This window comes from Triticum urartu, chromosome 3A (genome assembly GCF_056163025.1).
Source record: "Triticum urartu cultivar PI428250 chromosome 3A, HENAU_Tu73, whole genome shotgun sequence".
NCBI lineage: Eukaryota > Viridiplantae > Streptophyta > Magnoliopsida > Poales > Poaceae > Triticum > Triticum urartu.
The window spans coordinates 106,318,027-106,341,892 of NC_141875.1; the positions used below are offsets into that span (position 1 = coordinate 106,318,027).

At 42.9% G+C, this 23,866-nt stretch overlaps 1 long non-coding RNA gene, 1 other non-coding gene and 1 pseudogene across 17 annotated transcripts; all 3 read right to left on the reverse strand.

Moving 5' to 3' along the window:
- Positions 1–7,938: 7,938 nt before the first annotated feature.
- LOC125543120 (uncharacterized) lies at positions 7,939–13,443 on the reverse strand. 16 transcript variants are annotated; one of them, XR_007298303.2, is made up of 6 exons: positions 12,949–13,443; positions 12,446–12,542; positions 11,702–11,822; positions 10,944–11,022; positions 9,787–9,931; positions 7,939–8,409 (listed from the first exon to the last, which is right to left on the reverse strand). It is a non-coding gene; the product is annotated as an uncharacterized LOC125543120 (long non-coding RNA). The 16 variants fall into 16 exon arrangements; XR_015618319.1 differs by lacking the exon at positions 11,702–11,822 and having other exon boundaries at positions 7,939–8,227; positions 8,349–8,409; positions 12,944–13,443; XR_015618317.1 differs by lacking the exon at positions 11,702–11,822 and adding an exon at positions 8,557–8,741 and having other exon boundaries at positions 12,944–13,443.
- LOC125549738 (small nucleolar RNA Z102/R77) lies at positions 9,244–9,327 on the reverse strand (annotated as a pseudogene).
- LOC125549736 (small nucleolar RNA Z102/R77) lies at positions 9,440–9,525 on the reverse strand. Its single transcript, XR_007301460.1, has one exon. It is a non-coding gene; the product is annotated as a small nucleolar RNA Z102/R77 (small nucleolar RNA).
- Positions 13,444–23,866: the final 10,423 nt, after the last annotated feature.

Below are 23,866 nucleotides of genomic sequence, written 5' to 3' on the forward strand. Positions count from 1 at the left end.
GACCAGTGATCTAAATTTTTGGAAGTTGTGTTGCAAGAGAGATATTTGGTACTAACTAACACCTGAACACTGATGGATGGAAAAACATGTGGAAAGATGACTAAGAACACACACTTAATCGTAATGAGGAAAGATATTGGAGAATAGACTAAACACAAACATAGTGATAAAAGAATGATGACCAATGATCTAAAAATAATACCGAGAATGACTCTAAAGAAAAGAAATAAAACTGTAGAGAGCCCGAAGGTTTCATGTGAACAAGCATGACTCAAGGGGAAAAGTAATGATGAGTGAACAATTAATACTAAAAATAAGTTGTTGTCGTCCTACAAGAATTGTGCAGACTTAGAACCAAGGAATTAATAACTAAGAAATGAACAAGTAATATTGAATCACAGGGAAGAGAACGCATTGCCTAATAACTGAAAACAAGAGTAAAGACTGAGATACAATTATTAAAAACAATAGTAAAGACTGAGATACAATTATTAAGAATGAGTGTAGTGTTTTTGAAGGCCTCGACAAACCAAATCTTAAACGTAATACTAAAGCAAAGCAGAATGCCGTATGTAACACATGTGTTGAAACAACATTTCAGTGTAGGTCAAACATCGACTTATCAGGAACCTCTCATGTCCAGATAGTACTAGACGCTTGTTAATTACATTTAGATGAAAAAACTAGATCAAACAACAACATTGAATAGCAGTTACACTAAACCAAAAGTAAGTATATACTCTCTTAGAAGACTTCATGGCCTATTGCCTCGATTATACATATATATTACTGGAAAGATTCACCACATTTGTTACAGGTTTAAAATCAAGAGATGTGGTGATAGTAAAGCATGTTTACACATGAAAGGAAGTGTCGAACAGATGTTGATGCATATAAGTGTTTCCCACTAACCCACTTTCATCTGAACGGAACGACATGGCACAACCATCGTCTGTTGGCTGCACAATGTACTTGTAGTGGATGAAGCGATATGTTGCGTTGGGGAGAAAGGGGGAGGTGGTGGATCTTAGCCCACGCGGGAGGAGCAATGTGTGGGCGCGGTATCGAGAGGCAAGAGCACAAGGGCGGCCATTTATAGAGTCTTTCTTGACCATTTCTAAAAGTTTTGCCTCTGTACACACAGAATGTCGTCGGTCGCATAGTTGAAAAAAATCATGAGAAAAGACAATATAGCAGCGACAAACAAAAAAATCAAAGCCTAGCGGCAACAAATAAAATGAGTAAAAATATCTGATAGATGACTTAACATGACTAATAACTAATTGTTGAACCGGTAATAAAGACAATATAGACTGATCAGAAGAAGATGGAAGACTAAACACAAACACACTATCAAATGATGACCACTGATATAAAAATTTGGAAGCTGCTTTGAAAGAGAGATATTTGGTACTAAATTAAAACCTGAACACCTATGGACTGAAAAACAAGGAGAAAGATGACTAAAAAACACAGACCAACATCATAATGAGAAAAGACATTAGAGACTAGATTAAACACAAACATACTAATATAAGAATGATAACCAATGATCTAAAAATAATACCGACAATGACACTAGAGAAAAGAAATAAAACTGAAGAAAGTGAGAAGGTGTCCATACGCACAAGCAAAAATGAAGGGGAAAAAGTAATGATGAATGAACAATGAATACTGAAAATAAGTTGTTAGAACTATGCAAACATACCTCCTCTAGTTTGTAACAAAGGTAAAAAAAGCATTGCCTACCCAACAACACACTTTGTAGACGAGAGAAATAAAAGATCCCGTTGATTTGTAGTAGGAGAAGTGCATTGAAGAATATAGGGGGAAATTAATGACTAAATAATGAACAATAAACAAGAGAACAAAAAGAACACTTAAGTGATTGCTGACTGTTGTTAAATATTGACAGACTGAAAAGCAATTTCTTGCCTTGTACATGCAAAGGGTTCTTGTGGCTCCTGGCCACAAACACAAAACCCGACACAAAAATAAATATAGGTTCGTTTGCCAAGTAGAATATTTTTGGAATAACAAAAAGAAAAAGAAACTTGTAAACAACAACAAATTAGGACCATATGAACTTCTCACAGCTCATGGAAGGCGACTATCATCTCCAGCAAGTTGCCGAGGTTGGTTTCAAATGTCATGAGTACATCCTTACAAATATCGAGTCATCTTCTTGGTGGAGTAGCAATGGATCACACAACTTGATGATCTGGTCATCCTTTAGATGGACAGAGCTAGTGAGGAAGTGGTTTAAAAAGTAATGATGAGGCCATGGAATAACTTTGCAAAAATGTGTAAACAACTTTGAAAATAAAAAAAGAATAATGAACAAACCATGATAGACAAACCATCAAAGTATTCGAGAGAAATGGATTAGTGAACACAGTTCAATCCAAGGCTTCATCAAACCAGATCTTTGTCGTTGCAATTTATATATGCAAGGGACACATTTGGCGATAAATCTAGACCTAGTATGCATGCCTTGGTCTCCAATAAAAGAAGATCATGTCCACTGCTTGCATGTTGTGGTACCCAAGAAACCTATAACAATTTTCACCATGAGTACGAGTCTTTCTTGACCCTTTCTTCAGGATTTGCCTCATAGCACGCAGAATGTTGCCGGGCACGGTGTTTAAAGAATACCTTGCATATCAGGGTGAAATTTGGTGGCAACAAACAAAAAGATAAAAACAAACATGGGTAAAAGTTGATTGAAAACCCATGAGAAGTTTCCGAAAAAATGAATGTGGCAAATGTCATGGATGCTTGATGGAAAAGTAAAATGTTACCAATGATGTTATGAAGCCACGTCTTAGGGAAACATAGAATGATAAATTAAAAGGAGAGTAATGATATGGACATCATAAGGAATGCAAAAAAGCATTGATAACTGATACTGATTAATGATGCAAGACAAACAAAAAAACGAATACCAAAGAAACTGGACTAATAATCTGAACACAATGAACTAACTAAAGATATTGATAGATGACCAAACATGATCGGTACTAATGAATGAATTGTTAAGAAGGCAATATGTACTGATCAACTAGAAGATGGCAGACCGAAAATAAATACAATGATAACCTATACAATGATAGATTAAACACCAACATACTGATATCTGAATGATTACCAATGATCTAAAAATTTGGAAAGCTGCATTAAAAGAGAGATACTTGATACTAAACTGAAATCTAAAGACCGATGTACTAAAAATAGGGAGACTAAACTGAAATCTGACGAGTAAGGAAAACACACTAAATCATAACGACAAAAGACATTGGGACTAGACTAAACACAAACATACCGGTATGTGAATGATAACCAATGATCTGGAAATAATACCGAAAATGACTCTAAAGAAAAGAAGTAACACCAAAGAAACTGAGAAGGATACCATACGCACAAGCACAAATTAAGGAAATAAAGTAATGGTGAATGAGCAATAAATACTGAAAAATAAACACTTAAAGGTCAAACAAGAACTATGCAAGCTTAAAGTTCAAGGAACTGATAACTAAGACATGAACAAGTAGTCCTGAATAACTGGAAAGAAAAATCAGGTCATGTACAAGGGCATGAAAACGCACTGCCTAATAACTGAAACAAGAGTCAAGACTAAGATACAGTTATAAAAAATGAACCCAAAATAAGTACATGTCCTATTATACATATTACTGGAAAAAATCACCACGCTGTTATAAGTTTAAATCAAGAGATGTAGTGATAAAAAAGCATGTTTGCACATGAAAGGCAGCATCAAACAGATGTTGATGCATATATACATTTTATAGTAACCTGCTTTCATCTAAATCCGAACTGCATGTCACAACCTTTGGCTGTAGATGAAGTGATATGGTTGAGAAAGGAGGGGGTAGAGGATCTTAGCAGATGCAGAATGAGCAATGTGTGGGCGCGGCAGATGGAGAGGCGAGAGCAAAGGGCGGGCATTTATAGAGGAGAGCTCGTATCCTGTCTAGCAACGAGCGAGCTAGGAGCGCAGTGTAACGCCCTCGATGCGGTTATATCTCCTACGTGTCGAAGCACGACTTAGAGCATAACCGCATTGAAAGCAATGTCGCAAGTAAGGTAATCTTCACAATAACCCATGTAAATAGATAATAAGGTGAAAGGTACATAGTTGGCTTACACTCGCCACGTCACACAAAGGACATAAATAGCATTACAATCATCCAATACACTCATGGTCCGACTATGGTACCAAAATAAAAGATCAACCCCAACAAGTGATACGGTCCCGATCGCCCCAACTGGGCACCACTACTGATCATCTAGGAAAGACACATAGTAACGACGGGAGGCTTTATCGAACTCCCACTTGAGCTCAAGCGCATCATCTGGAACGGAATCAACGGGCCCTGCATCTGGTTTGGAAGTAATCTGTGAGCCACAGGGACTCAGCAATCTCGCACCCTCGCGATCAAGACTATTTAAGCTTATAGGTAAGGCAAGGTAATATGTGGAGCTGCAGCAAGCGACTAGCATATATGTTGGCTAACCTGTTCGCAAAAGAGAGCGAGAAGAGAAGGCAAAGCACGAACGAAGAACTATAGAACAACCTACGACAAACATTACTCCAACACCGTGTTCACTTCCCGGACTCCGCCGAGAAGAGACCATCACGGTTACACACACAGTTGATTCATTTTAATTAAGTTAAGGTTCAAGTTATCTACAACCGGACATTAACAAATTCCCATCTGCCCATAACCGCGGGCATGGCTTTCGAAAGTTCAAATCCCTGCAGGGGAGTCCCAACTTAGCCCATCACAAGCTCTCACGGTCAACGAAGGATAAACCTTCTCCCGAGACATTTCGATCAGACTCGGTATCCCGGTTCTACAAGACAACTTCGACAAGGGTAAAACTAAACCAGCAACACCACCCAGATGTGCCGACAAATCCCGATAGGAGCTGCACATATCTCGTTCTCAGGGCACACCGGATGAGCAAGACGTCGGGTAGGCCAGCCCAGAGTTGCCCCTGGTAGCCCCGGACATCGCTCAGTTGGACCAACACTTAGAGAAGCACTGGCCCGGGGGGGTTAAAATAAAGATGACCCTTGAGTCAGCGAAACCCAAGGGAAAAAGGCTAGGTGGCAAATGGTAAAACCAATGTTGGGCATTGCTGGAAGAGTTTTATTCAAGGTGAACTGTCAAGGGGTTCCCATTATCACCCAACCGCGTAAGGAACGCAAAATCCGGGAACATAACACCGATATGACGGAAACTAGGGCGGCAAGAGTGGAACAAAACACTAGGCAAGAAGGCTGAGCCTTCCACCCTTTACCAAGTATATAGATGCATTAAGATAACAAGATAATATAATGATATCCCAATAATAATCAATGTTCCAACAAGGAACGATCTCCAAACTTCACCTGCAATTAGCAACGCTATAAGAGGGGCTGAGCAAAGCGGTAACATAGACAATCAACCATTTGCTAGGACATGGTGGGTTAGAGGTTTGACATGGCAATTTGGGAGGCATGATAAGCAAGTGGTAGGCATTGTAGCATAGGCATAGCAAAAGAGCGAGCATCTAGCAAGCAAAGATAGAAGTGATTTCGAGGGTATGATCATCTTGCCTGCAAAGTTGTCAGAGTTGACTGGATCCTCGAAAGCAAACTCAACGGGCTCCTCGTTAGCGAACTCATCTCCCGGCTCTACCCAAACAAGACAAACAAGCAAAAGGACCACAATCAACCACGTGCAAAGCTCAAACAACATGATGCAAACATGGTATGCTATGCGGGATGCGGAAAGTGATGCATATGCAAGATTTGACAAAGAATGATTGAACCTGGCCTCAACTTGGAAATCCGAGAGTGCCACTGGAAAGATGAGGTGATTTCGGTTGAAATCGATATAAAGATCACCGGAATCGGATGCACGGTTTGGAAATGGCAAGCAAAACAAATATGGCACCGGTCTGCGATAAACAGCAAGTAGCCATCTAAATGCATCAAGATAATTATGCTACAGCACTTAAACAAGACAACAAAATACATGGCAGGGATCCACTCATAATGCTTGACAAAAGATGAACACTGAGTTACGGCCAATTCATCCATTAACAGGTTCAAACAAGCATGGCAAAAGTGCAAATGGTAAATAGGTTTCAGACTTAGTGAAATTAACACAAGCCTGGAATTTCATATCAGGTAGCACACTTTGGAGCATGAAAACTATATGCTACAAGAACTTAACATGTTAAAGCAAGGCATGGCATGGAGCTACTCAAAGAGCTTAACAAAAGTCCCTTAGTGACCTTGAGCCAAAAGGGATCATAGAATACAACTGCAAGCATGTGAACATGGCAAAAACATAATCAGATCTCAGACTTAGAGAAAAACTGGAGCATGCAAATATGTTAACGAGTAGGCATGTTAACGAGCTCGATGCACTCAGTACAGAGCATGGCATGACAATCTAAGCATACACCCATCAAGAATACACATTATATAATCTAGACATGGCAAGAACAACAAAATAGCATGCACGGATCAACAACAACATCCTCGGCAAAATCTCTAACAAGTAGACAATCTGCCAGGATTCACGAAATAGTAAAAGAAGAGCTCGATTGACTCAAGCTAGGGTGCTACATAATTGCAAACAAAGAGATGGATGGATAGAGCACCACAATATTAATAAATCATCCTTACTGATCATCCCCAAAAGAGGCACGGATCACTAGGAAACAACATGAACATATGGCATATTGATAAAAACAGATCAAGGACTTAGTGAAATTTCTAAGTCCCTGAAATCAGCATTAACGAATGCACTACTTTACAAGCTTGTGTTGGTCACCACACATATCACAAAAATACATGGCAAGCACCTCTGTAAAGATGGCATGGTATATAACAAAACTCATGTAGAGCTCAGGAGCATATCATGCACACATTAATCATGGCAAAAATGACAAATAGCTATTTGGTGCAGCAGATCTGACAATTAACTCAAATAGCTCTCTTCCAACAGCATTCCGGGTATCAATATGAGCTCAAATGAAAATGATGCAATGAGATGAAATGATGTACTCTCTGAGACGAACATTTTGATATGCTACACGCGCAAAACCGAGCTACAGATGCGGAGTTATAGCATGATGAAAACGCAAAATATTAGGGTTTCGGGAGGAAAGTCAACCCTGAGATTTTCAGATTTGGATCGGCACGTTTCCCGAGGTCGAGCTGCAGCCGATGGATCGATGAGGGTTGGATCGTACGCGGACGAACGAGGGAATAATGGAGGACGAGGCGCGTGCGTGCATGGGGCGGAGCGAATGAGCGATGGCAATTAAATGTTGCATCAGTATTGGGAGAAGATTGTGGGACTTGTCTGGTTTCAAGGAGAATTAAAGAAAAGTCTTGGAAGATGGACGTGCGCATGAAGAGTGGATTTTTCTGTTTGTGCAATTTATTAATAAGTTTACTAATAAGTGTGGCATCCCTCAAATAATGCTGGTAGTTTCCATATGTGAATTATATACCAATACCTCTTCACATTTGCTCATGTAAGATTCATATTATACTTGTATTTGTTCTACCTGGTATCTGCATCTCAAAGAAAAAAGATGCATACATACATATGAAGTTGACACGTGATAAACAACTTCCAGTTGCTTGTTATGTTCAAATTTTGTTTTGTTAGATTGGAAATTTAAAACCACATGACCCGGTAGTGTTTTGCCTGTTTTGCTTTGCAAGGGGTTATGGCGCCTCATTAGCCAGCCAGCCGATTTCACCAACAAACATTGGTACAAACATAGATACGGTACATACTACATGGCCACGTATGAGAATTTTGGTCTTGAGACACAACAGACAATGAGCAAGGGTTCATTCATGGGGAAGCAACAGACAAGAGATAACATTGATAAACAACATTCATGGAGAATAACCAAAAATACATTCATTCATTCATGGGGAAACAAGGGTTCAGCCAGCCAATCTGTCCCTACTTGTTTACATTGACTTATTCAGTTTACAATCCAAAATTTCCGACACCCTGCTGACAAACTCAACAATTTACATTCGACCTGCTGACAAACTCAACAATTTACATTCGACCTACACCCAACAGCAACAAAAAGTATTGGCACCGCCCCTACAGCACAAACTGGTACTGCCACAGCCGGATCACCGTCAAAGTCCACACAAGTTATATGGGTGGGTGTTGTCCTGCAAAGCAAAGATCGTATAAACAAACAAAGTGGCACCAGGCACCCGTCCACACCACCAGAAATCAATCGCATCAGCAGCAACCCAATTTCGACCAAGCGGCACTACAAGCTCCATTCACCTTCTCGCCCTCCTCCGCAAGATCAAACTTCACGGAGGCTCTAGGCTCTAGACCCTCCTCCCTGGGCAGATAGACAGAGAACAAGATCAATTAACAGCCAATGGATAAGGGAATACATCGCAATCCATAAAGGACACTATGCATTTCGTTAACATGCCAAAGCAAATGTAAAATTTAACAGGAAAAAGAACACTATGCATTTCGTTACCTAAAGCCCGGCTACATATGCACCACATTGATTGATGATAGCACCAACGATTATTCAACTGCAACAACATTAGTTACTACTCCCTCCGTTTGGAAATAACCGACGTGGTTGTGCATCACAGCAACCTAGCTCGACGGCCAGCACCATCTCAGAGAGCAAGAGATAATCTCCATACGCTTCATGTTCTTAGCACATTAAGGCTATAAACATCATCAGAAAATAGTAGGCCTAAATCTCTATGATTATGGACAGACAATAAGTTGTGCAAATGTCCATGTATTGTGCTGCCTCATTCAGGTTAATGTACTACTGATTAAACCATGTGAATAGGGTTGTCGTTTCCATGCCTATGTATAAAAAAAGAGTTAGCATTTTTAACTATAGGGTTATTTTTAGCATGTTGTGAACCAAGCTACAATTAAGGTAGTGTAGAAGCACAAATCAAAGAGGTCTAGTCCATGAGCAAATTAAACCTTAAATTCATTTCGTAAGCAAAAAAACTGCTTAATATATGAGCCCATGGGTCCATGCATGCATTCAGTTTAATTTCTTTCATGGAGATAGAAAGAGGGTAATGGAAACATGGGACCTGCATTCAGTTTAATTTCTTTCCAAAATAGAATTCATGACATTCTGAAACTGAAGAAAGCTTAACAAAGTCAATTACTTCTCATAGAGAACCAAGGAGGATGGTCAGATTCGGTTCAGTATTTAGGCCATCATGTTGGCCCATCAAACCAATAGGGGAATTAATAATTAATCATCGCATACTGAACAAGGAAATAACCATTCACTGGATAAATGAAATAACTCTACCAAAAACAAAGCCGGGGAAATAATGACATAGGCAAACAAAAACAGATGTCTTTTTGTGAAAACAAGAGCATCATCACATTCAGTTCACTATTTGGGCCATCATATCAGCCAATCAAACCAATAAGGAAATTAATTGCATTCATAATCTCATCTCCTGCACATTAAAGCCCAAAACGAAAGATTTTTTGAAAGAAAAAAGTGCTAACACAAAAGACATCCATGGTAGGGATGCATCAGATCTTCAACGTGAAAAAGAGTGTGGCGTCACAGAAATGCCTCAAACGCAAATTACAACACGTTGCATGACCGCATAACCGAACCCTAAATCATTGCCTCAATGGCCAGTACCACAACCGACTCCACGGCCAGACCATCTCAAAGCACATGGAGAGAGAGGGGAGACCGGAGACTCACCAGAACCAAGTTAGGGGCTGCCACCACCGCCACGGTTGCAGCAAAACCACTGTCATCATGTTGTGTGGGAAGCTGAGGTAGTGGCTGAGGAGGTAGTCCGTCAAGCCATAGTAGCCACTAGCCAGGCACGAAGGTTATGATGAAGCTGAACATGGCAACCACAAAAACAAGTCCCGAGATTATTAACTATAAGATTTTGTTACAGAAACATAACTTTTACTCCCTCCGTTCCAAATTACTCGTCATGGTTTTAGTTCAAATTTGTACTTAAACCACGACGAGTAATTTGGAACGGAGGGAGTATTTTACAATTCCGTTAGAAGGGACATGGTTGCTCGAGAAACTCATTATGAACACATATATACTGTAGAATCATAGACTGATTTATCAAACATTCGATTGGCACTTAAAAATATTATTTCAATCTCCATTAACATCTCGACATCAGGCTATGTACAAACAGTCAGTGCCTTGTAAAAGATGGCAACCAGACAATACCTCCATATTAAAAATTAAGTACTCCCTTTGTAAAGAAATATAAAAGCGTATTGATCTGAATGCTCTTATATTTCTTTATGGAGGGAGTAATAAACATGTAAGGCACAAAAATAGCCTAGAGCAGCCCCACACACAATCATAAAGCAGCAAATACAGTGATACTCCCTCCGTCCGAAAAAACTTGTCCCTCAAATGAATGTATTTAATATCAAGTTAGTGCTAGATACATCCATTCGAGGGACAAGCTTTTTCGGACAGAGGGAGTACCATTAACAGAAAATAAGCCCAACTTTTTCTAAGCATGCAGATGTATATAGAGGAAAAATTGCCCTAGTAGGTAGCAAACAGTCAAATTACTTCATAAAAGCATACCATGGTAAGCATAAAAATCTTCAAATGGCAGCAATACAGGGCAACTGTCATAGCATGCAGGTAGGCAGAGATAGAAATTGAACACTGCCTGATAACAAGAAATTCGACCACCGGATTCCAGTGTCATCCTCATCTAGCGTGACTACCTCTTGGTAGTTATACAATTTGAAATTCACTAGTTTCGCACCAATCGACAATCCGTATTGCAGTAAGAACCATACATTACTTGTTTGTACATCATGACCATCAAATATGTTATAGAGAGAAGGAGAATTGCTTAGCAGTACCAGTAAATGGCAGATACTTCCCTCACATGCTTGGCATCACCGAGCATGCAGACCGGGGCGGGAAGCGGGACTGCCTCGCCTGCATAATGAGCATATAGGTTAATTAAAATAAACCCGTTTGATGTGGACATTTCAAAGTTAGATAAATTATATTTGTTATCCAAGAAATGCCATACTGGACTGTTGAACGCATTCTGAATTCTGATTATATAAGGGCATCGGTTGATTGGCCAGATCTGATAAACACTATCAAGTCTTAACAATTAAAAATCATAAAGAAATTCCTACACTTTTGGCCTTTAATCACAGATCAATATCACAATTCATATGAAAAGAAAATTGGTAGGTCAGTGTAGATATCAATGCGATGTTACAGAAAGGGTAAGAATACTCAAAAGCAGAAAATGCTACTACTTCCGTCCCATAATATAAGAGCGTTTTTGACACTAGTATAGTGTCAAAAACATTCTAATATTACGGGACAGAGGGAGTAACAGACAAGTAACAACAGACGCGCCGGCACACGCAGGAAAAAAGAGGCCAATGCGGTGTAACTGATCATCAAGTGTGACAGATAGTATATAGCTTTACAAGCAAATAGACATGCTGGGTTTCCCTAATCAGTTTAACTTCTATCGTTGCAGGACTCAACCCGTGAGGTGCCATTGCCACAGCTCGATGGCCGTGGACACACAAAGCATAAGAGAGAGCAGAGGAAGAGGAACCGAGTGGTTATGTATGCATGAGGAGGTAGTGACCTGAGGCAGCCAGTAAGAGCATACATGAGGATGCCCTCTTGGCAGACGGTAGGAGCAATGATAGAAGGTGAGCATCACCTGGTCAGCCGCCTAGCACTCGGCAACCAGCTTCTGCTCCGTGCTGCAAGCACACAACTACAGAGTCATATCACCAGCAAAAGCGCCAAATTGCGACAGAATTCAAACATCAAGACAAGGTAAAATCTAAGGGGTCACAAGCTGAAGAAAAATATAAGATTTACCATCTTCCAGACATAGGTTGCAATCTTTGTTCCTCTCCAATTTAACAAGAAATCTAATCAGTCGGGAGGGGTATGAAAGTAGCATCCTACCGAATTTCCAGTATTTTGCATCCTATCTAATCAGTCATCCAATTCTTGCAGTCATCACACATAAAACATAAATAAGGCAATCAACGTCTAAAGTTTGTAACAAGTTTACTTTTCTACTTTGATTGCCTTGAGACTATGCTTATGGTCTTCACCACATCAAGATTGTGTGCTATGCACACACACATCTGATCATCAAGGGTTACAAAGATTTTATCGTTCTACAAGCAAATAGACATTTTGGGTTGCCCTAATTACTTTAACTTCTATATATGGTTGCAGGACTCAACCCATGACGTACTGTTGCCACGGCTCGATGGCCATGGGCACACAGAGGATAAGAGAGAGCAGAGGAAGAGGAACCTAGTGGTTATGTATGCGTGGTAGCGGCTGGAGGCAGACAGTAAGAGCATACATGTGGATGCACTCTTGGGAGCCCGTAGAAGCTGTAGGCGTTGATGAGCACCCCCGGGTCAGCCGCCTGGCACTCGGCAATCAGCTTCTTCTCCGGGCTGCAAACACACAGGGACGGAATCATGTCACCAGCGGAAGCGCCAACTCACGACAGAATCCAAACATCAAGAGAAGGTAAAATCTAAGGGATCCACAAGTTGAAAAAAAAAGATTTGCAATCTTTCTTTCTCTCTGATTTAACAAGAAATCTGGTCGGTCAGTAGGTATGACAGCAGCATCCTATCGAAATTCCAGTATTTTGCAGCCGGGCAGTGATCACACATAATAAAACATCCCATAAAATAAGACAATCAGCATCTAAAATAAGACAAGTTTATTTGAACTATGATGATTGTGCCTTGAGACTATGCTTATAGTCCTCACAACAACAGGATTGTTTGCTATACATTACACACACGCATTCGACAGGAAGGGTAAGGAAGGAGAGGGGAGTGGATACCTCACCCAGGACCTGCAGCTTGTGCCAGTCGGAGATGCCGCGGGAGTCCGAGGCGACCAGCAGTCCGCCGGCAAGAGGGCGCAGGTGGAGCCCATGACGGCCCTTGTGGTCTACCTCGCCGGCTCCCTGCTCGCCGCCGTCAAGGCCCACCGCAGCAGCGAGCTTTCCCGCATGCGCCGCGCCGAGAGAAGGGGGTGGATCGGGATCGAGTACGAGAGAGAAACAGAGACACCAGATCAAGCACGCGTCGATGGCCTTGCTCAGCGGTTCCTCGACGAATCGCTCCTCGCAGGCGCAGGAGGTGGGGGTGGGAGAGGGGAGAGAGTGGTTTGGATGCGTGGGAGATTGGAGGAGGGGCGTGGTCGGCGAGGCGGAGGCGGAGGCGGAGGCGGAAGGGGCGCCGTCGCCGCAGCGGGAGACCTGACGGCGGTGTGACGAGGAAGGGGAAGGGGAAAGGGAATAGGTTTTGCGTGGGTCGGGCCTGATTTTCTTTTTGTTTTTCTTTTTCCTATTTTGGGCCGAAATTTTTGAACAAGAGGGACGCGATTGAAGGACGCGAACCAAAATTTCAAAAGTCTTCTCGGGATTAAATTCTTTGCTTGCCTTAGATAGACTAGACGCGCGTTTTCAGGACGTTAATAAAAGTCTGGATAATATCTTTATTATTATTAAATTAAAGATAAGCTTTTTCTAATAAAGCATTTCAAGGTGGCAAATCACTTTGTCTCGCATCATGTCGGATGATCGTAGATGAATATACCTTCTTGGGGCAAACCACTTTGCCCCGCATCGTGACGGACAACTCAAAGGCCTCTTGATAGTGGTCTCGTTGACGTTATTGGACCAAAGCATGGCTTGACGTCGTTAAGTGGATGCCGACATATTTAATTCCGGATTTGAACCTAGTTTGTAGGAAATGGCACGTAATGTTCAAGGATGATCAATTCATTTGCTTGCATGTCGTCCATGCAAACTTGAGTAAAATCCCTCTTGTCGTGATCATCACCCATTACTACTCCGGACATTACATGGACTTGGAGATCTTCACCGAAGGAAGTATAGTAGTTGTGCATGTTCCAAATCTGGTGTGTTCTCAACCATATCAAATTCTCATTGTGAGGAGTTACAGTTCTTGGAGTTTCTTGTGCAAACCCTGCCATAGGTTACTTAGAGAGAATAGAGTTTCACAATGACGAGAGCAAGCACTAGAATAATTGAATAGGTGGAAGAAAATTAATCGGAAGTCAAGAATAATAATAAGCTGAATTGCGATTTGTAATTGCTGAAATCGATTTTGCCTTATAATATGAAAACAAGCCAATATTTGTAAATACTATCATTAAAAAATATAAATAATGAAGTAAGATATTTATGAAAGTCTGGTGATGATAACAAGAAAAACTAATTGGGGGGCACATGGCTCACATGGACTCGCACTGTCACCAACGACGGGATTCTACTGAACTAATTTTTTCACGTCACCATAGATGGCGCTAATATTGTCAAAAATATTAGCCCATGGGATGAATGCATGCATTGTTCCTTTGACCACATGAAATATCATCTTGTTGTAACGAAATACATCATGCATAAAAAGAAATATGGTAAGTGTGGCTAAAAGAATAGCTTCATCAGTGTCGAATGCCTGCGAAGCGGGTGGAGGCTGGCATGAAGAGGGTGTCGGAGTGGAGATGACGGTGTAGCCCTAGGCCAGCAATGGCGAGGGAGTTGTAAGTGCATCTAGTGCCACCCCTAGTTGGTTTTGGAGTATTGACGACAAACCTGGTTGAGAGACTAATGTGTTTGTGAGAATTGCAGGATAACACAGGTAGAAGTCCCTCATTGATTAGGTTTTCCTACCAGAGATGACCCTTAAAAATGTATGAATACATTGAAGTCAAAGGTGGTATGTGAAGACATTCACATTGAAGACTATGACAAGAGAAGACATCGCGTGAAGACTATGGAGCACGAAGACTTAGTGGTTTCGTCGTTCTGTGTTTTTCTTTGTTGAGTCATAGGAACCACCGTATTGTTAAGTGGGGTCCAAATGAACCAGTCAGAATGACTGAAGTGATGCTTAACCAAAATCCTATGTCTTCGAGTGAAGATTATGAGAGCAAATCTTGTCCAGAGTTGGATAAGTCAGCTTTGCTTGTAGCTCAAGTAAAGTTGTCGTGTGTGTTTGAAATCTGACCGTTGGAACACGTGTCGGTTCCTTAGTGACCAAGGGTCATTTCGGACAAATCAGGTCGGGTTGCCTAGTGGCTATAAATAGCCCACCCCCTACAACCATAAACGGTTGGCTGCTCAAAGTTAGTGCACGGCTTTTGTCGTTTGAGAGCAACCCACCTCGAAGCCTTTGAGAGAGAATTCCTTGCGAGGATAAAGCCCTAAACACCCAAAGCCAAAGAGTGTTAGGCATCACTTAAGTCTTCATGTCTGTGTGATCTGACGACTTATTACACTTGAGGACTGTGAATCCTCCAGCCGGTTAGGCGTCGCGTTCTGAGCATCCAAGAGTCATTGTGGATCGCCGGTGAACGAAGTCTGTGAAGGTTTGGAAGTCTACCTTGAAGACTTACTAGAGTGATTGGGCGAGGACTGGGTGTCCTTAGCTCAAGGGGAATAAGGTGAAGACGAGGTCTTCTGAGTTGAATCTCAGCCTCCCTAACCAGACGTACAGTTGTCACAGCAACTGGAACTGGTCCAACAAATCATTGTCTTCAACGAGTCACTGGTTTCATCCTTCCCCTCCCTTTACTTACTGTTGGTCCTTGTGAAGTCATTGTATGATTGCTTTATCTTTTGTCTTCACTGAGTGACTGCTTGTTCTGATTGACTTCACAATATCTTCCTACCTGATCTTTACTGCCTAGCTGCTATTAGTCATTGTGCTTTCACTCCATTGAATACTTGACTATGGTTTGCCTAGTGTAGTCTACCTTCCGCTGCATGGTAATAGGTTTATTTCTATCGTTTGTCTTCGAAATCTCCATGTTTTGAAGACTTTCATAAAAATCGCCTATTCACCCCCCCCCCTCTAGTCGATCACTAGCACTTTCAGGAGTTCATGGTTGCATCGAGTCTGGACAACAACATTCCTCGGAGGTAGACCTAGGCTCGCCGGTGTCGGCTCTAACCCAAAATTGAGGTTTGCAACATCGCATACAAGATGGGGGTAAGCCTCTGGAGGAAACGAGAAATATATGTGCATGTTACTGATAGAGGAATCACCTTAGAGGACGTTAAGTCATCTAAGCACATGAAAAAATTGGGAGAAGATTTTTCTAAACATAGAATATCAATTTATTATCTATAATAAGGTATAGTGCATATAATTATTATTAATTTGGAGATATTCTAGGCATTTTTCAAGCGTGGCATCCTTTGTAAAACAGAGAGTTTTATACTCGGTGACGCCGTGTTTTGCCTGAACTTGTGTCAAGTTGGACACCGGTATCACTATATAAACTAGCCAAAATAAACATCAAAAAAACTACAAGTTATTGTGGCACCAAAACTCCTTCTCTCTTTGAATTATAGGGTTTAACATGTTATCGCATGCTTTGATGGCGAGCATATGATTTTCAGTATGCCTCGCTCCATGTCCTGTGTAACTTCATCTTGCCGGCCACTCAACCCCTAACTGATGACTTGCCTCTGATATGTTTGGCTCCGTGTCTACCATTGCTTTGCGTCACCGTCTTAGTCCGACTTGCAGCCCCTAACTCACCAGTTACTCAACTTCGTGTTCAACATCACTTCCCGTTGTTGTCTGCCATGTGCTCGTTGATGCGTCTAATGGAGTTTCATGCCGATGTCCACTCCGCCTCGTGGACCTTAACTCACTACATACTCATCTCCTGTTTTCGGCATCACTTTGCGTTGCCATGGCTAAGAATTCCCATGTCCCATATTATAGTTATGCCGAAGCATGGCTAAGAATAATGTGAATATTAAATATCCCCAAAAAGGTGTGAAAACATAGAATAATAAAACTTGAATATAGGTAACAGAATAATGCTTATCAGGGGAATGATACATCTAATAACATACACTAGCTATTTTCTAGCATAAAATAATAACTTGTATCAAAAGTATTGTAGATTATTGACAAAATAAAGTCTCTAATCAATTAAATTCAAAACGGTCAAACTACTTGCCTTACAAGCAGTGGCGGAGGCAGGAATGCGTATAATCTGATGTTGGGGAGGGCCGACTGCAGGCAACAGTAAAAATATATCACTGTTCATATGCATAATACAAAGGAAATTAGGATGTTGGGGAGGGCCCGGGCCCTGGCTGGCCACCCCCTGCCTCCGCCACTGCTTACAAGGTTGGACTTGGTACTCCCTCCGTTTCTTTTTAGTCTGCATATAAGGTTTGGTCAAAGTCAAGCTTTGTAAAGTTTGACTAATTTTATATTAAAAATATAAACATTGACAATATGAAATCAATATTATCAGATGCATCACAAAATGTATTTTCATACTATATAGTTTTAATATTGTAGATGTTCATATTTTTTATATAAATCTGGTCAAACTTTATATAGTTTGACTTTGACCAAATCTTATATATAGAGTAAAAAAGAAACGGAGGGAGTACTTGCATGCCAAAGCTCGGTGTCTAAATTCCCCCCACATCGTCGTCCACTCCTTCATGTTCCCTGAGTATAGGGAAAAAAAATCTTATACGACCAGCTACGTGAGACCCGTTCCGATTCATGACACGTGTTAATACAGATCTCAAAGCACCAGTCCTCGATTACGACCGAGCCGAGCCTTGATCCTTATTCCCACCCGAAGCTGTCTAGGTTCTGCACGACCTCTGCGGCAGCGGGCGGCGGCGGCGGCGGCTGCTGCGACGGCAGCGGCGAGGCGGCGGTGGAGACGGCGGCAGCGGCTGTGACGGCAGCGGAGGCCGTGCGGCGGCGAGTACGGCGGCGGCGACAGCCGTGCGGCACGACGATGTGTTCTCCTTGCGAGCTGCCTGTTCAGATGCTCCGACACGCGGTGCAGTTAGTCACTGCGAGGAACATCAGGAACTCTTGTCGACGGCGGCCGCGCGGCATGATGGCGCTTCATCCTCGCAGCAGGCACATCGGTCACACCGTGTGGGGATTGATCTCTTTAGTGTCGTCAGTTTTACAATTTTCTGTCCTTGCAGTATATACATCAACGACTGAACAATAAGTTAACATATGGTTGCAGGCTGATAATCTGAATTCATAACTAGTATAGTATGTGATAAAATTGTTCCACAGAGGAATGTGCCTTCAATCTTTGGGAGTTTCAACTTTCGAACTCATCATTTGAACGATAAGCCACTGAAGATATTAGAACAGAGCGATTTAGAGCTCCTAAGCAAACAATAGGTCCAATTGAAAAGAGATCAAAATATGCGCTACAGGAAGCAAAGAGAGACAAGAAAAAGGTACTGCAGCAAAAGTTTTCCCATGTTATAATTTCTTATGTGCGAATAAGTAGCCAGGTTTCACCAATAATTTCTTGTCAATTGGATTTTAGATAAGGTGCCAGTACATGAAGGTTCCAGCAAGTTGGTTCCATAATGCGAGTTAGCTCGGCATGTCAGCTAATGTTGATATGTATTTCTTCTCCAACTTAAAACTACAGCGGATTATTGTGATATTCTCAAATCTTACAATTTTCTTGTTGGCAAACACAAGGTGTGTTATGTTCATGTAAGTTGTTGCTTACAAATGGCACAAGTGGGAGAATAATACTGTAAATACCACAGATTTTATTCAGTAAGTGTACAGAAAATTCATTTATACAACAAAAAGCTCCACATTCTCCAGGAGAATAAACTTCAGAAAACAACAACAAAGCATAAGTAAACTTGACTAATTACATGGTGACAAATTACAACTTCTTACACCACAATCGAGTTTACAGTGACCAGCACTGCTACCAAAATCACTGCGGCAATTATACATCAGACACATCCATCTTCACATCCATATCCCTCGATACAAAATAGATCGATACTCATAGAGTCCGATGGACGACCTGGAATTTGTAGCCATGAACAACTTTGCGGCGTCGTGGAGAGGCTGGACGGGTAGCCGACATGCCTGCTGCGAGGATGACGCGCGGCCGCCGTCGATAAGAGCTCGTGCTGTTCGTCATGACAAACTACGCTGCGTGACGGAGTATATGGACGGGCAGCCTGCGCACATGCCGCGAGGAGGACACGCCGTCGATCTTGCCGCACGGCGGCCGGCGGCCGGTGGCGGCAAGGAGAACGCGCCGTCTTGCCGCACGGCGGCCGGCGGCGGCGACCAGAGGTCGTGCAGAACCCTAGACTTACTGTGGGATTAATAATGGCCGGTTGAAAAACAGAATTAAGACTCGGCTGGGTCTAATCGGGTACTACTGCTTTGAGATAGGTACGGACATGTGTCATGAATCGGAACGGGTCTCACGTAGCGAGGCGTACGGCCTGGTCGTATAAGATTTTTTTTCCTGAGTATAGAGTGTCTCACAAACGTACCATGGCCACTATCAATATTAATCACTTAACAACCGCGTGTAAACATTAGATGCAAAAGGATTAATCACATGATGTGGTGCATAAAGAGCGGTATATTCAACCATTGCAACGAACTGCTTGAATTGAGCTCCGTGCAATGATATATTTCAAACTAGAACAATACCATGGGTACGTCTTTGAGCGAACAAAAAACACCGTTTGTTTTTTCTCGAAAAGAAAAAACATCACTAAAGTATATAAATATTGTTGTTTGCTCGCCTGCCATGTCGGACATTGTCTCGTAGACCCTAAAGCATAAATTGCCCGTCCACATGACGAAACATCACTTCACGCCTCCAACCACTCTACCTAAAGCCCCAACTAATCATATACTTTCTCCGTCCCAAAATATAAGAACGTTTTTAACACTACACTAGTATTAAAAACGTTCTTATATTTTAGGACGGAGGGAGTACCGTATACCACATCTCTATGAGTGGCAGAGTGCTCCCGATCGTGCCACATAGACCGTGATTAACTCACCACCTGCTGGTCTCTGTTCGGCGTTGCTTCGCTTGCACTAACAAGTATCCAAGGCATCAATGGTATTTCAATGGTGCGGGAAAGGAAAATCATTTGCAGGAGGTGATACATTTAGTGTCCAAAGGAAAAGCGCCTATGGATGTACCAGATAGTAGCCTCGCTATGCCAGACCTTGTTGCCAGGCAACCAGTAGCTGCCTCAGCGCCTTTGTCGATTGCACTACCATCGCCAATTCTAAAACTAAAAATTAATGCGAGGACAAAAAACATAAAAGTATCGTTCCTAACCATGTAACCATCACTAAGAAAGATGTGAGAGTGAGAAGCACATGCGATCGTATAGTGGTCACAAGGATGAAGCTAGCCCATACGTAGTGCATACGTGTCTGGGTGTGGTGCGCGTGTAGATGAGCTACACATAGACATGTCGATCATGACGCCTACCTTGGCCTTCAACCTGATACGGCGGTTACATCCGTCGGGTACGTATGCCTAGCGTACATACGTCTGACAAGAAAATCCTGAAGTTGGCGATGCAAGAGCAGCATGCATAGGGTGGCAGAAAAATAAGGTGATAGAGATTGTGTCGGTCATACTTCCTCACTAATAAGTTTTTTCTCGATACACGATATATACTCAAGTGAGCTTCCGTATTACTCACTCCGTCTCATAATATAAGAACGTTTTCGAAACTACACTAGTGTCAAAAACGCTTTTATATTATGGGACTGAGAGAGTACTTATCATTTTCTGATCATTTTACCCCGCGCCGTGTGCCTCGGGATGCAACTCCGCGATGTTGAACCGTCGGTTTTCTTTCTTTTCTCATCGTGTGGCTAGGTTAATTTCATGACCTGCCTAAATTTGAAAATTAAAATTAGAGGATGAAAATGGAACTGTTTTCACTTGAAGAATTTAGGGTAAAAAGAATGACTTAATTTAGTACTGTAGGTTTGTTATTGGAGAACTATCGAGCCCTTGATTGAATCTCAAAGGAAGAAAGACAAGGGCAGACGACCGAGAGCGGTCCATGTCGCGGGCGCAAAGGGAAAACCCGCGTCGTCAGCGACAGGGGGGCAAGCCCGAAAAAGGGTTCTTTCCGGCGGCGAACCATACGGCGGCGAGCACTAATTCGTGCTGAGGTCCGGAGAGGATCCATGGCGCGTGGGGTGGTGGTGGGATTAGGCAGAGGTGGCCCGCCGGAGCAATGGATTTCTGGAACGGAGGTCTCTACGCGCGAGGAAACAGAGGGGAGCGGCCGGAGCTGCCAAAATCAAGGACACCGTGGCGGCAGCGGCATTGAGCGGAGAGGAGAGACGCGTTCATTGCCGGCGAGGGCTAGAGCGGCGAAGCGCGGCGGGCGAGCGCGGACGCTCCACCTTGAATCGAATTGAGGAGGTGAAGGAGGAGAGAGACGGAGTCGAATCGAATTAGCTGCGCGGGGACTGGAAAAAGGGAAAATGCGCGATCTTTGTGCTCCGTACTGCAAATCTGCAATTGACGGCGGGGAGGTGCGCGAGGATTTGAGTCGCCGGAGTCGAAGGTCCCATACGTCGCGGAAGGAGAGGAGGTTGAAGAGCGGGGTTAGCGGTGGCGAAGGCCTAGTGATTGGGAGACGCTGGCCGGCGGCGGGAAGGAAAAATCGTGGTGAGTGAGCCGTGGATGTGCACGCACGCAGTCCGGGCTGGCTTTTCCGACGTGGAGACGAGGAGCACAAGGGCAGCGGCGGATTTGTGGAACTGGGTGGAGAGGGAGGATGCGAAGCGAGTCAGGCTGGTTGCCGGCGAGGGAGCAGAGCAGAGCAGAGGGCGGTTGAGGAGAGGCACTCACGCATGCATGCTGGGTTGAGCAGAGCAGAGCAGGCAGCAGGGACGGTTCTCCACTTGGTGGCGTGGCAAGGAAAGGGTAAAAGATGGCTTCTTTGTGCATGCTGAAGCAACCGACGCTGGATGAGAGAGGAGGGATTGAGTCGCCGCCGGAGAGGAAGGCCGGCGGCCTGCAAATCCGACTCCGTGGACATTCGGGGCTGCTGCTTTTCCTTGGTTAATTAGCGGTGCGGCGCGGCGTGGAAAGGAATCATAGAGAAAAATGGACTTGGTTCTGTCTTCTTGTCGTCATCATGCTAATCGTGTTTAAGCTTGGTGTCGTTGCGTTTCTTTCTTTTTCTTTGTTGGATGCGGGTGCTCCACCGACCGACCCACCCACACTCTAATCCACACATGCGAGCATCTGCTGCCGCACGTCCAGCGGAGTCCCGAATGCGTCGACGCAGCATGTACGCGCGGTTCCACTCGGTCTTCTTGCTTGCCCTCGTCTTCTCTCTGGCCTTGTTCCTCCTGCTGGTGTTCGAGCTTGCATCCCCTCACCTGTGCGAGATCATCCAAGCATACTACGCGGAGGAAGGGCACCACCAAGTGGAGATCACCGGCATCGACGCAGCGCCACAAGGCACGACGTATGGAGACCGGAATCGGAGTCACGGTTTAAATGGCAAGCGATTCAAATATGGCATCGGTCTGCGATTCACAGCAAGTAGCCATCTAAATGCAACAAGATGAATATGCTACAACACTTAAGCATAGCAACAAAATACATGGCAGAGATCCATTCATGACGCTTAACAAAAAATGAACACTGAGCTACGGCCAATTCATCCATTAACAGGTTCAAACAAGTATGGCAAAAATGCATTTGGTAAACAAATCTCAGACTTAATGAAATTAACACTTGTCTGGAATTTCAGATCAGATAGCACTCTTTGGAGCATGAACACTATATGCTACAGGACCTGAACATGGCAAAGTAAAGCATGGCATGGAGCTACTCAAAGAGCTTAACAAAAGCCCCTTAGTGACCTTGAGCCAAAAGGGATCAGAAAATACATTTGCAAGCATGTGAATATGGCAAAAACAAAATCAGTTCTCAGACTTAGTGAAAAACTGGAGCATGCAAAAACAGATATCAAGTAGGCATGTTTACGAGCTCGATGCACTCACTACAGAGCAAGTCATGACAATCTATGTATACACCCATCAAGAATATACAAAATACAAGTTAGACATGGCAAGAACAAAAACATAGCATGCACGGATCAACTACAACATCCTCGACAAAATCGCTAACAAGTAGACAATCTGCCCAGATTCACGAAATGACAAAAGTAGAGCTCGATTGACTCAAGCTTGGGTGCTCCATAATTGCAAACAAAGACATGGATGGATAGATCACTACAGGATTAACAAAACATTCTTACTAATTATCCTCAAAAGAGGCACGAATTACTAGGAAACAACATGAACATATGGCATAATGAGATAAACAGTCCAAGGACTTAGTGGAAATGCTAAGTCCCTGAAAACAGCATTAATGAATGCACCACTTTGTAAGTTTGTGCTAGTCACCACACACATCATAAAAATACATGGGTTGCACCTCTGGAAAGATGGCAAAACATATAACAAAACACATGTAGAGCTCAGGGGCATATCATGCACACAATAATCATGGCCAAAATGACAAATAACTAATTGGAGCAGCAGATCTGACAATTATCTCAAATAGCATTCTTCCAACAGCATTTTGGACATGAAGATGAACTCAAATGAAAATGATGAAATGAGATGAAATGATGTGCTCTCTGAGACGAACATTTTGATATGCTATATGTCCAAAACGGAGCTACGGATGCAAAGTTACGGCATGGTGAACAGGAGAAAAATATCTAGGGTTTGAGGCAAAAGTCAACCGAGTTTTTGGATCTGGATCCAGATCTGGCCGCACGGACTTCGAGGTTCGCCGGAGAGGGGGTTGGCCGGCCGGAGAGGGACTTGCCGGCGACGACGCGGGGAACGGCGGAGGGCGGCAGAGGCGGAGATGGCCGGAG